The following is a 13,926-nucleotide window of genomic DNA, read 5'->3' on the forward strand; positions in this document are numbered from 1 at the left end:
AGCAACTGTTACCAGGCCACGTAATTAACAAACGCCTTCAGCTGGTTCCAAGCGGGATAGGACACTCCCGTCTTTTAATCACTTGACTACATTGACCCGGGACACCCATTATGTAGATAAGATGCCAGGGTTTCAATGTTAATGGTACCATTTCTCTTCGCTATTCACGTAAACCACTTGTTTCCAAATCAGTCATGTTCTATAGTTTTGTATCGCGTTTTATGAGTGGAATATGGTTCAAATAAGTATCCGGTTAAAACTGTTTTTGATACCGCTTTTTTGTGGGTTTGGTGATATGCACTTACGGCTATATGTCTCATGTTTATTTTTCGTTTCAGTTTTTACAAAATGGTTCACAAGTTGACATGGTCAAAAGAACTTTTGCAATGAGTGCGAACCTTTCCTGTATGAGCAGCACTACCGTTAGCAAAGATAACGATACACACACACTAAGGCAGTTGGTGCGGTTCTGGAATACAACAGCATGGTAAGGACATTACGATGACGTGTTTTTAAACTTCAGTGGTACACTGGCATAAGCTTATTATTCTTACTTTTTCAGAATAATTTTAACGTCAGCTTTCTGAAAGACACTCGAAAAAGTCATTTGTTAAGCGTCTATGGTTAATTAAGTATATTGCATATATTAAACATTTATCCGCCGGGTGACTGAAACTATGACATCGAAGGCGATGTGTTACTGTCACTGCGTTAGCAACCGCAAATGAAGGTTTTGGCTAACCTATCACCAGCAGTGACAGTACATGAGAGGACGTCGGAATTTGAACTTTGGAGGGACTATCCTGTTACGGCTGGAGTAGTCTGCCTCGCCACGCAATTGACAGGCTCGTCGAGGCGTCGTTTATGAACGCTCGTGCATAGAGCAATAGAGGGGAGACATTGAATGGAAAACACATATCGTTCGGCAGCGGGTACAAACAGCTACTCAAAATGCAGACTACAAAATTCAGCTCTAAAAATACAAAGGCCCTATAAATAGCATGTTAGCGAAATACAAATAGAAAGACGCCGATCACTTAAGCTACAATGAGGAAACCAAACCGGTGAAAAAACGTTTTTTTTTTCAGATAGCCGTTATTATTTTACTACTATAGAGGCAAGTGGCGAGAAACTACTAACGCACTAATTGGCAAGAGAAGATGAAGTACACCATAGGCTCTTCTGTATGAAAGCCACTGGGGTTTTCGTGATTTACAATGTGTGAGAATAACTTCGAAGAAACCACAAGTGTGAAGGAATGGAAAGCATAGAGAGTTGGTGACAGTTCATTTGCGAAAAAAAAAACATGAGATTGGAAAATGGGGCAAAAACGTCTGCTGGCGGGCGGAAAAGGGCAGAAATACGCCGGAAACGCATTTTAACGGGCAGCGCAAACAACAGCAGTTCAGGAGATCCAATCCGCGGATTGCTATATGGCGTGTCATTAAGCGTTTATTCCCAGGTTTTATTTGTGTTCATTACCGAAACTTTTATCGGCGCTAAAGCAGTTCACAATGAAGGAGGCATAATCACAAGAACCAGTTCGGGTTGACTAGATAACGTACTACGGTATTCATTGCGTTTTCGTCTGGGGTATTGACACCTCCGAGATATGGACGTCAAAAGATGGTGTTTGCAGTCAACCGCGATTCCCAGAACAAAATAAATTCACCTTTGGGCGCTTACCACGCATGCCAACTTCGAAGCGGTGGCCACTAATATACGAAATGTACGGCGGCATGTTTAGAGGGGCTGGGCTGAGAGGGAAATTAACGCGAGGCATGTTTTGCTGAAAATTAGATGCAAGACATGTTTCAGAAGTAGAAGAGGAAAACTCGACTAAAAGGTTTTCACCTCACGCTAGTGTTAGTATTCTGGCGTAGAAACAAATGCAGCCCACTTAGGAAGATAAGGCTCAGCGAAAATGAGGGCGTAAAATCAGTGACTCATCCTGGAGTCAGAAATGTATTAGTACTTTTATGGGAATACTTAGTTTAACAGCAACAAAAAATATTTTGTTGGTGTTCGATAATGTATGAAAATGTACGCCTTAAACGGCCGCTATGGGTTACAAGGATGTGCTACTCGAGAAATAGACAAAGGTGTTTGTGATAGGTTGCCTGAGCTTAATTCTCTTTGTTGAGCCCTGGACTTTCTCGGAAGATTGGTTGATGCCTGACGGGACAAACGCGTTGCAATGCACTTGGAAAGCTTAATATTTCGCATCACCGGTTCCCGCGCTGAGATGCGCTTGAAATATAGGATTTGAGACCAAATGTATTATGAAAAGAGTTTTTATTCAATGTTTCACGCAGCCCGTAGGCAGTGGTTTCACGGATGAACGAATGCTATTTCGTAGCCTGTTATAGATGTTTCACCGCTTCCAGAGAGTTGGCTTTTCACCAGTGTGGTCGAAATGCGTGTTGCTGAGCAGGAATCATTTGGGCCATTAAATATTTTGGTGGGATACTGTTGCCTGCCCTTAAAGGGTTTAAAAGGAAGAAAAATGCCTAAGCTTGATATTCATAGAATTTCTGTCCATTCTATGGAAATTTTCACATCGGTTCACTCTCAATGTATCCGAAGTCGCCAATTTGAGATAAAGAATGTAGCACCAAAATGATCGACGATACTTGTGCGTTTCTCAGGTTTTGTCGGTCGCATTTTTATCTTTCGGAATTAAACATAAACAGACCTCATCTTCCTTCTAACCGGCACAATCACACCTTTGGAAGTGCTGTACCTTTATGCAGAAGAGTATTTTAACGTTTTCGAGATGTTGCAGGGGTAAAGAAAGAAAGAAGCTGCCAGTGAACGTTTGTGTGACTACACTTGACATGAGAGCATGGCCATAGATGCGAAAATTACTTCGCGATATCGTGAATATTCCTGTAGAATAGTGAACGGAAGAAAACTTTCAGGTGCTCAAATTTATATTTAATGTGTCGACAGTGGGCTTAAGTAAACTTCTAGGCGAAATGTTATATGTAGTACTTCCAAGATTGCATTGTACAACTAACCAATAACTGTGCCTTTTCTTTTTTTAGGGTTGCTCAGAATTTAAGAAGCGGGTTATTTGATTTTTTATAACCAAACACAGGAAGATTATTTCTTGCCGGTTCAACTACCAAGTATCTGAATAAGCAATAGCTCGCAGTATAACGGACTAAGAGGAAAGGGCCCAGGGTGATTATATGCGGATGGATTGTTTTTACGTTCGGTACAGTTTATGTCAACTCCAGGTGTGATGTTGATGAATATCAGTGTGTGTGACACAAATAGAGGGCCATAAGAATTGGAAGCTAAACTCCACTGCAACGAAAAAGTAATCTGTATCTCGGCAGTGGATAAAGTGCTGGCAGGCCTGTGCCACTCAGCCCTCCGTTCCTCGTAGGATCACTGGCTACCAGAATCTGACCACCTACAATGACAGCGAAGGCCTCTACAACTTCATGAATACTACAGAAACGTTAGGTAAGAACGAATACCTGGTTCTATAGTGATTCAGTTTTTTTTTCACGAATTACCATTGTAAGGTCAAGGGCCCGCCCAGAGGCATGAATGTCCACAAGGCTAGAAGTACTGGGCTGTTCCCTTTCAGTCGCGGGTTGCAGTAACACATAAGGGGAACATTAGGCTGGAGTGGACCGAACGTTCTTTGTTTCTTTGGAACGACATGGCTGTCCGCGCGCGCCCGCTTCTCGCGTAGTTCGAACTTTCAGCTTTCCGCTCTAAACTGATGATGATAGCGTCCATATGTATCCCGATCACAACATGTGCAGATTGGTGTATGGTTTATAGAGGTTTACGTCCAAAAGAGACTCGGACTATGAGGGACGCCATAGTGGAGGGCTCCTGAAATTTCTACTACCTGGTGTTCTTTAACGTGCACTGACATCGCCCAGAACATGGGGCTCTAGAATTTCGTCACCATCAAAATGCGACTGCCACTGGCGGGATCAAACCCTCGTTTTTCGGGTCAGTAGCCGAGCGCCATCACTACTGGAGCCACCGCGGCGGCGCATGCGAAGATTCATTTTGTAGCGATAGCCACATTACGGTAGCATTTCGAGCCTTGAGCGTGGCGGAGTGCCACCTTGTGGCTGCGCCGCCACGCTGTCACGTGGTTGGTCGCGTGGTGCGGAGCAGCTGCCGGCGGCGCGGCGCTGTGGCTGATCACTTGACCAAGTTCCACTCGGCCAGTTGTAGCTATCCCGTCACTCCAGGTTTAACCAGAGCTAAACTACTGCCAATTTTTTTTCGACTCACTGTAAGGAACGAGCGCAAGGGATGAAAGCTAGGAAGCACAGAGAAGGGGAGCTGAAAGAGCAGAGCGCCCATGGGTATTTGAAGATGCCGGCTTCTGCGTAGCCTGCGTTTATTTGCCGAGGACAAGCGAGGCGTCTGAAGTGACCGTTGTACCGAGAAGCCGGCGCATCGCCTCCTTCCAGCACATCTGTGGGCCGGGTGACGTCTACTAGCAGCCTGCCTCGGAATAGCGTCCGATGCATCATGCATAGACGGAGAACAAAGACCGCTCAAATACAGCGTATTTATGCCAAACACGAAGTGTTTGACTTCTGTTTGCTACCACTTCCATGCATAATTGGTCGAAGCATAATATCCAGTAATTCCTTACTTCGACGAAGTATTTCAGTTTCCTCACCACACAGTCCATAATAAAGGGGCCCGTATTAGCGGTACAACCGAAATGGGAAAAGTTTCTTTTTGTTGCCAACCTCTTTCAAACCAACAATTTCGCCCATTAATAGAAACAGCTCGCAGAGAAATATGCAGATTTTCTCTACAAACAAAACTCTGCTTCTTTAAGGTTCTATTTCCGTGCCAGTCTGAGCAATTCGCTGCAGTGCGTTCCAAAAATACTGAATAATGGCACAGAGCAAAATAATGATCAGCAATCTCTGGGTGTCGACACAGCCCGCAATTCAGCGACATGGCAAAAGCATTTCCGCACTGCGAAGTTATAGTTTAGCAAAAAAAAGGTTGGCGCGTGCATTGTTATGAAGGTTGTTGCAGTACAAGGGTTGGGCTGCAATGGTAAAGAGAATATGATTTTTTTAAAACCTGAGTGTTCGAAAATTTGAAACGGCTTTACAGGTAATCTAAAGAAGAGCGCGCTATAATAAAATAGAATCGCGTGGTACTAGGTGTTGTAATTAGCACGTAGTGATTCCTACCGGTTATATCGTGGTCTTCGACATCTTTAATCAGTTTGTTGTCAGCTTCAAATGCTCGGCGGTAATAAAGTTGCCCCTTTGACTTTTTAATTGAGCCGACAGAGTGAAGAGACAGAAAGGGTCGCATGTGTCGTCAACGGAAGCTTTATGTAGCCGCACACGAGGGTAGCAAAGTGGCGATGCTAACGAACGCGTTACTTAAGGTCGAGATACAGAGGACGGGTGGTTTGACGCGTCAAGCATGGAAACAAGGAAGGGACTCCGAGCGCGCTGTACTGCTGAGAGAAGCGGCTGAATGCAGCGCCTCCGCTGGCCGAGAAGCCAGCAAGGAAGCCAGTGTTCGTTGCCGAGCTCTATGAGCAGAGGTGAACAAAGTGGGTCCCAAGTCAAGCAGCCAAGGGACTTGGCCGATGCCACAGCGCGGCTATTACCATGTACTGGCCTGCAGTTCTTTTTATGTTTACACCTCATGACGGCGACGACAGTTTCTTTTACAGTTTAGTAGTGATGACACCGACACGGACAAACAAGAATAAAGCAACGCTCTATTACTACGCGTCGCTCAGGTTCTCCTCCTCGATGTTTTCATACTACCTAAAAGGAAAACATTGGACACAAGTCTGTTTGGTTGCAAAATTTAATTTTGGAGAAACGATAACTGACAGCAGCCGAGTTTATTTTTGGAAAAACACGATGTTTCGGGACCGGATCGGTCCCATCTTCATTGTGTGACTACGGGCGAGGCGCAGCTTGGCTTTTTGAGCTCTCATGTGGAGTACTCCCGGGTCAGTGGTCACAAACCATGGATGTAAGAAAAAGTAAGTGTCCACAGAGAGCGCTTAACACTCTTTCGTATCTGTGGTGTGTGCCACGACTCGAGTAGAAGCCTCCTGCGCGGGTTAGCTTAGGTTTCCAGTACAACAGTGACGTCAAAGTCGATTCGGTGGTCGCATGCTTCGCAGTGTTCGGCCACAGCGCTGCGTTGACGGTTCATTTGTCGGACGTCTGCTTTGTGCTACCTCATTCTTTCCGCGAACTTCATCTCCCCTACGTACGACGCCGGGCAGACCGAGCAGGAGATTTTGTATACAACGCCTTGGTTATGGGTGATGGTCTTTCGGGCTGGGTAGAAGGATAAGTTCCATGCTTCAAATTTTACCTTTTCTGAATGAACAACTCCTACTGAGATGATTTTTGTTCTAATTTACCGCTAAAACATCTATATAATGGCTGTGAAGCGCTATGAGCAGGTTTATTGTGTAGGTGCAGTGAATGTGTATAACTTACCTACTAAATGCCAAGAGGTGAATACTTTTGTAGCTTTAGTTTTCTGGAAAGAAAATAATTCTTTTAGGAAGGAAAACAGTGCAGTCTTTAAAGACCACCGTAATTTACCATGGCGGCAATGCCAATTCCTGCGACTGAAGGAAACATTCAAGGGGAGTGAGTGCATCGAAATGGAGTATGCGCTGGGGTCTACGGCCTCGCGTTTTCACTGTTGGTGCGATATAGAGCTCTCATTGTAAAGAAAATAAACTCAGGAAAACTACAGGCCAATTGGGTTACATGACGCGAGCGTGAACATAGCGTGCCAATTACTTTGTCGATCTTCTTGTACCAACTTTACTTAGATTTGAGTATTAGAACTGTATTAGAAAGGACGCCGCGTGGCAGGGTGGTTGCACTTCTGCATGCGGGAGAATCGTCCATTCACTGCTCGCTCCTAGCAGCAGATCGATTTTCTTCAAGTTGGGGCGCTAATGCTTTTGTTTTAATAACTAGGTCGTGTGAACACATCATACCTATTCCTCTATACGGAGCCGAACTGCAGTGTTGTTCAAGTTACGTACCTGTTCGGAAGTAAGTAGGTCGTTCTTTTGAATACTGCTTGTGCTTGTGTTTGCCTATTATCATTTTTCTCTTTGCAGTAACAACGAATAAGCCCAGTTTTACATATTCTAAGCGAAGTTATTCCACTTGATTGCTAACAAACTTAGCACACACTACGGGTGAAAAACAGCAATACGCTTGTAAGTTTTCTGCATGGTTATGCACTAAAGGCTACATGTTTGAAGATAAATGACACAATTTTAACCTATCGGGCTGCAGGAGTCACGAATTGTCACTGCGTAGAACTTATCTTCATCATCATCCTCAGCAGCAACAGCAGCAGACTTCCATTCGCCGAAAGAACGAAAACTCTACTGCTGACCCGTGATTACCCTTGTTCTCTGGTAGCTAGGGCAGACCATTTGTCCGGTGCCTCCTAATGTTATCTACCCACGTAATTTTCTTCCCTTCATTGCTGCGTTTGGATTCTTTTGGAAATTACGAGGCCATGCAGAGTGGTAATATTTTAAGTGATACTTTGGTTTCGGCTGGTCCGTTCACAGCTAAAATTGATTCTCAGGACGACGCAAAAGAGACATGGTCTGAGAACTTTTTATGTATCTTTCTTGACCCTTCATCTTTTGCGGCTGCCTCGGAGTCAACATTTACCCCCTTTTATTTCTTTACATAATCATGACCTGCTCCTGCACGTTTCTGCTCCTCGATTTATGCTTGGGTATCATTAATCACACAAAACCTCAAGCAGCAGAGCAAACACTGTTTTAGTGCCGTAGAGCAAAAAGTACGACGCTACACTTACACAGCGGGAAGCCAAGTTCTTTCAGTTACCATTTTGTTCAATAAATACTTATAAAGAGATGCTCTCGTTTGTACCTTAAGTAATAGTTCCTACGGGGAGCTTTAATGTAAGAAACTGAGCTGAACATTACGTTACGATACCAGAAAAAAATTTTGAATCACCAGCAACGAACTCTGTCCTCACTGCGGCAAAATGACGCAGCTGTGGGAGGCGCAGCTAACGCATGCACAGGCGCTACAACCAAGGCTGAGTTGCGGCGATCCTCAATATACAAATCTTCGCTAAACGTCCAACTTTCTCTCACAAATATTTTGAAAATTGGAAAATTGTAAGGCACTCTTATGAAAATATTGAAGGTCCAGTCATCTAATAGGTAGCACAATCCTTATTTAAAAGTATTCCCATCGATCGCATCTAACAGTTAAGACTCCTATAGAAAACCAGTAGAGAACGCTTTTGACGATAGCAAAAAAGTTGATAGCAAAAAAAAATGTAAGAATGACGTCTCGTGATCTGCAGGTATATTGAGTGCTATAGTGAAATCTTATATTATATGGGAAAAAAAATTCATAAAGTGTTTCCCGCTCAAAAATGCTTTTGTCCAGAATTGCTGGGTATGCAAGGCCGAGTTGTGGCGATCGTCAGTATACAAATCGCAAATTCACAAGGAAAATAAAACGAGATACTAGATAGGTGAGTGCTCTACGGGATACAGGCGGCGCCACGGCGCGCTTCGCCTCCACTGACCTCAAGTGCCGCTTTTACACTACGGTCGCAGCAGATACAGCATAAGCGATGATCCGTCAGGCACCTTTGACAAACGTCAATAACCCTTGGTGTTGGATAAGATAAGCTAATGACAATTCCTAGTACAAAAGACTCTAAGGAGATATTTAAACATTAAGACTTCATGTTAGGTATGAGGAGTCGATTCAGCAGCATTATATAAATATTTTCTCTGAACTGGACGCACAGGTGGGAATTGGAAAGAATAACACAGGGGATTCAATTCACGGTGATGATTAAGAGACAAGCATTACTAGAGTAACGTATCTGAGACGATGTGGTGTTCTAGTGTCAGAAATGTTTTGGTTGTTGTTTTTTTTCATACCGCTTACAATAATATAGAAGTGATGCTTTTTGTTAAACACTTTTTCAGATGCCACCAGCTCGCCTATGGAACCCAAAAAAAATGGAACGCTGTTCACTTCTTGTATGCTGTGGGTTAGAGATGGTGATTTTAAAGGTGATCATACATGCTGTGAGGAGTTTTTTACCAACAACTGCACCGGCCCTGTATACGATGTTTACAATCAAACCGAATGCAATGCACTACAACAAAATTTAAACGATGTGAAGAAGATTTACTGACAAATATATCCGCAACGAAAGGAGAGCGCGCTGGTGACTGCTGCGAGAATTCGCTTTATTTGTACTCTTTGGTTCAACTATGTAACTTAACTAATATGATTTTAGATTTGGTTTTCGCACAGGTGCTAAAACTGTTGACATCGAAACGCAGTGTCATTTCCCTGGGATTATGGAATCACCAGCTGCGCTGCGAAAACTCCAAAAGAGCCCTCCTGAAGTCAATCTTCGTGAAACTGTTCGGCAAAGATACGGTCGGACTTCATTTCCCGTATCACGCATTCGGAGAAGAAACTTTTTTTCTGAAGAAAATACAGGCATTGTACGGTCTGTGCTGACGTCCTTGCAGAGTGCGTAAAAATTGTACGCCTATGTGCAGAGCGTAATATTTCTTTACTGATGTAACACACACATACTCAGTCGATATAGCTTAATACTATAACATGTTCACACAGAGAAAGTTCACCATCTGGAGAAAGACATGCAGAAGACGAATCTTGTGCTATCATGTTAGAGAACAATATCGACACCCTCAGATATTATTTGCAAAGAATGGGCACGCTGGCATTAGCTACGCGTTGTCTTTATAGAACGAAGTCGTTTACAATAAATATTCGAACACATCGACGGCGGCGATAGCAGCAACTGCACTAGATCGGTGGCGCCGAAGGTCGGAATCACCTCTTGGCATCCTCAAATTATTGGTGACGGAAAAAAACTTGAGCTGGGTGTTTTGCTGGGCATGTCGGTTTTTGTCAGTCATCATAAAAGGGCAGCGCTTCAGATGTGGAGGCAGAAAGGGCACACACGCACAGCGCAGTTGTGTGCGTGTCCTCTCGGCCTCCTCGTCTGCAAGCGCTGTGATTCTATGATCAGTCACGGAAAACTTTCATGACAAGGCGTGGAGAGCAACGACAAGATTCGCGAACGTCTTGGAATGTTTCACAACATTACGATCATTCCACAGCAATTTATTTATTTCAATATACTGCACGCAGATGTGGTCCTAAAAGGGGCGGTATAGGTTATAACAATCACACCATTATTTAGGTGCGTAAAAATGCAACACACAGCATAAATCCACGAGAAGAAATAAACCATTAATAAATAATAACTTCATCAAAAGTTGTTATCGGGCTAGTTCGCTTGATACTTGAAATGCCATCAAAGGATATGCGCATAAAAGCGTACTCGAAGAGACAAGACACGACAGGTGTCTTCTGTCGTTTGCTCTCTCTTCGTGTCGTCTTTTATGCGCATAACCTTTGATGGCATTTCAAACAAATAATAATATTGTCACGATTCGGTAGAACGCCGAGGAGCGTTTACAGATAAAACGGTTTAGTGATCAACCAGCAAGAGTCCCCGCGCGCGTTTCAGGTTCTTCCTCTTCCAGCCTCGCGCTCGCAGACCCGTTCGTCATCTTTGGCGTCTTCTTGCATGCGGAAATATTATTATTATTGTTACTATTATAACTTTAGGCAACCGAATAAAGCAACGCTTCTTCCAACGACTGGCTGAAATTTACAGATTGAAAAAGTGTTTCTGGAAGCGAATTCCAATTGAAGATGGCTTTGAGAAACTCTATTTAAAGGGATAGTGCGGTAAATTGCGACGTTCTGTCAACTCGCCTAAATTGGATTCAGAAGGTGCGATAATTTGAAGTTGCAGTCTTTATTTCACGTACTTTTGCGCGGATGGCGTTATTTCTCAGGTTTCGTGCGCGTGCTCCAGTTGCCCCCTCCCAGGCGGGAGGCCGGCGTGACGTCACATGTCTCGCGGCGGCCTGCTCCCTTCGCAGTGTGCTGGCATCGGTTAAGAAGGGTTGAAATGCGGGCCAGTTAGTTCATAGTAACTTGAAAAAAAACACCAGTCACAAAAGACAAGGGACAAGAAAAGGAGTGTTCACGCATCAACGACTGGATTGTCGGTTGAGCGGTCGAGCCTGAAAGCTCTGAGTTGGCTGCATGAAAACGTGGAACACATCAAAAGTTAAATCCTCAAAATTAGGAGTAACGAATGTATAATAAAGATATAGAAATGAACAAGGACTAGAGATACGGCTCCGACCCCGACGCCTCATCGAGCGACGACGAGTAAAATGAGCATGGAGGATATGTCGAGCGGAGTGAGTACTCCACATATGGAAGCAGCCAACTGACTGACACGGCATAGAGAAGGCAGCACGAAATTTTTGTGACTGGAGCTCTGCTACTACGCAGCCAGACTTGCGTGCGTAACTCTCATGAACAGCCGCACGATTCTCGTAGAATTGACATGTTAGTATATTGCCAGCGTTATTTTTTTCGCATATTCTCAGGCATGGGCGAAGAACCTCTCCGCTCAATTTTTTTTCATCGGCGCATGCTCGCATGAAAACACTATTAGAAGATGTACATATTTTTCTACCCGTTCAAGCATATATATTGACTGCGGGCGGTTTGTTTGCTGAATATACTGCTAATTGGGAATAAGGGAGAAGAGAGCGTTTATAATTTGTATTTCTGTTTCGTGTCGCATCCGACATGATTTTCCATCGGAGGTTGTTTCCGAATGGTCTCTAGATAACGCAAATACACCTGTAACAAATGCTGCCACGTTTCTAGCCTTCCCATTATGCGCAATTATGCGCAATAACATGCGCTACTGAATGCGCATTTTTTGCAGTAAACTGCACTCTTTACAAGTCACGTGTAATTTTCATGTAATTTAGGACCTCTTTTCTCTAAAGCACTGCTAGCATGAATGCTTAAGGTTTCGCACTTTCTAGCGAATATTGCCACCTGGTATTGCGAGGCACTATAGTTAGTCGACCACCATTGCCGCTATATCGAGCAACACAGCAACAACCGCTTCCTCCTGGCTGGCTCAAAGTCTTCAAGAATGTCTCTTTCACAAGTATTCGTGACATTGTGTACGGCAAAGCGTGAGGTTTGAGGCACTGTCTTTTCAATGGCATGATGACGATTAGCAACAGAGAAAGATTTATATCTTAGTCGCTGTCGATTAATTTGCCGCGATATAAAATTCGAACCTAGAAGCTTTTTCGCGAAGGCAAGCTGCGCGACACGGATCCATTCTTTATATCTTAGCATCCTTTGGGAAGGCACGATATGGCGTGTACGTTCCCCCTCCGCACTACAATTACAACCTCTAGCGGGATCACTTTGGCACCTCCACCCTTTTGCTCATCTGGCAGCCACGTGAATCAAATTCGAGCTCAAACTACTCCGGACACAAGTGGCGGCAATCTTTTTTTTTTTTTTTATTCGAGAAGTGTGCCATGAGGCATAAGTTGAAAAAGGAAAGGGGGGAAGGAATGCACGGGATTGAAAGTTAAAAGAAGGAGTGAAGAACCGTTGCGCTGAGGTAGTCGCAGAGGTTGTGAATGAAACGGTTGTCCATTGTCCACTTCACGAAGTCACTTTCGCGGTTCCACCGCAGGCCAACCTCCCTGAGGAGCCGTTTTCTGATAGCAGCCGTCGCTGGGCACGTCCACAACAAGTGCCGCACAAAGTGGCGGCAATCACAGCGCGTCCCCTACGTCGCGCCTAGAGCCCACGCAGCTGCAGCAGGCGCACGCCCTGACGCCGAAGCGGCCGGGTCGGCCCGGCTTTGAGGCAGGGAAATGGGTGACGTCACAGCTTCCAAGGAGCAGTAGTTCGGGGCGCCGCCAGGTGCACCAGTTCAAAGAAAAAATGAGGGGACAAAGTGCTTTTCGCTGGCTTCCAGCAAAAAACGATGCGGTTTCACTCGACTTAGGAACGCGAGCTTTCATTGCAGTGCAGTTAGACCGCCTAAAATTTAAAGGGGTGGAGACAACAAATTTTTGGTTGGCGTGTTCTTTGTTTCACACGTTACGTGATATTGCCCCTGGACCGGTGATATACGCTGTGAAGTTCATATATGCGCGGTAAATAATTTAATATTGCATTATTTATAATGAGCGATTTCAGTTTCGGTTTCTGGGCGCCGGGGTGTGTTGTGACGTGACTATCATGGAAGAGCAGCAACCCTGGTCAAATGGGCCCCAAAAAATTGTAACGCACGTATTGCTGCGTCGTCTGCTTTCGTACACGCGCTGTGCATAGCTGTGTCTTTCGGAATCTGCCGGAAAACGTGGCCGTTACTGCGATATGCTGAGAAAAGCCAAGCGAGCGAGGGACAACACTCGGTCCTGAAACTAAGCCGCTCGCTTCGGCCGATCTCAGTCGGTATACCGCGTACGCCAGCCCGTTTTCTGCGTTGTACATATTTCGCTTTGCCGCGCTGACGCCGAAGCTCGGCGGACGACTGTGTCGGTGACCTGTAGCTGACCGTGGCCACATTACAGCGGCACGATGCCCCAGTTTTCGTACCGTCCACTGTCCTTCTCTGGCTTCACTTCGCTCCGCCCGAGTAGCCACGCTGCGAGAGGCTGCTCAGGGTCCCGTGGTTGCTGATTATCTGCTGTTAGTTTAGCAAACAGTCCATATAATCGTTAAATGAATGCTTCCGGACAATTCTGCAAGATTCAGCATTTACCGCACCGGTACGTAACTGCCCCAAGAATGCGCCCATGACGACGACTGCATCTCGGTGCTACTTTTGTTTACATATATCTGCATTTGTATACAGTCAGCAAATGCGCGTTAGTTCGGCATGAATTGCAAGCTGAGTTCCACTTACGTTAAACAAGCTCTTTGCTTTTGCGCTGCTTGTGCGTTTACT

General features: G+C 44.8%; 1 long non-coding RNA gene across 2 annotated transcripts in view; it reads left to right on the top strand.

Moving 5' to 3' along the window:
* LOC144110298 (uncharacterized) overlaps positions 1-13,926 on the top strand; it is a 273,584-nt gene that overhangs the window by 25,709 nt on the left and 233,949 nt on the right. The window contains exons 2-5 of one of the 2 annotated variants that reach the window (XR_013309790.1): positions 339-487; positions 3,395-3,474; positions 6,981-7,058; positions 9,008-9,534. This is a non-coding gene — a long non-coding RNA (uncharacterized LOC144110298). Of the gene's footprint in view, positions 1-338; positions 488-3,394; positions 3,475-6,980; positions 7,059-9,007; positions 9,535-13,926 lie in introns of those variants that run through there. The other variant, XR_013309789.1, reaches the window with a different exon arrangement.

Source organism: Amblyomma americanum, chromosome 11, assembly GCF_052857255.1.
Source record: "Amblyomma americanum isolate KBUSLIRL-KWMA chromosome 11, ASM5285725v1, whole genome shotgun sequence".
NCBI classification, from domain to species: Eukaryota; Metazoa; Arthropoda; class Arachnida; order Ixodida; family Ixodidae; genus Amblyomma; species Amblyomma americanum.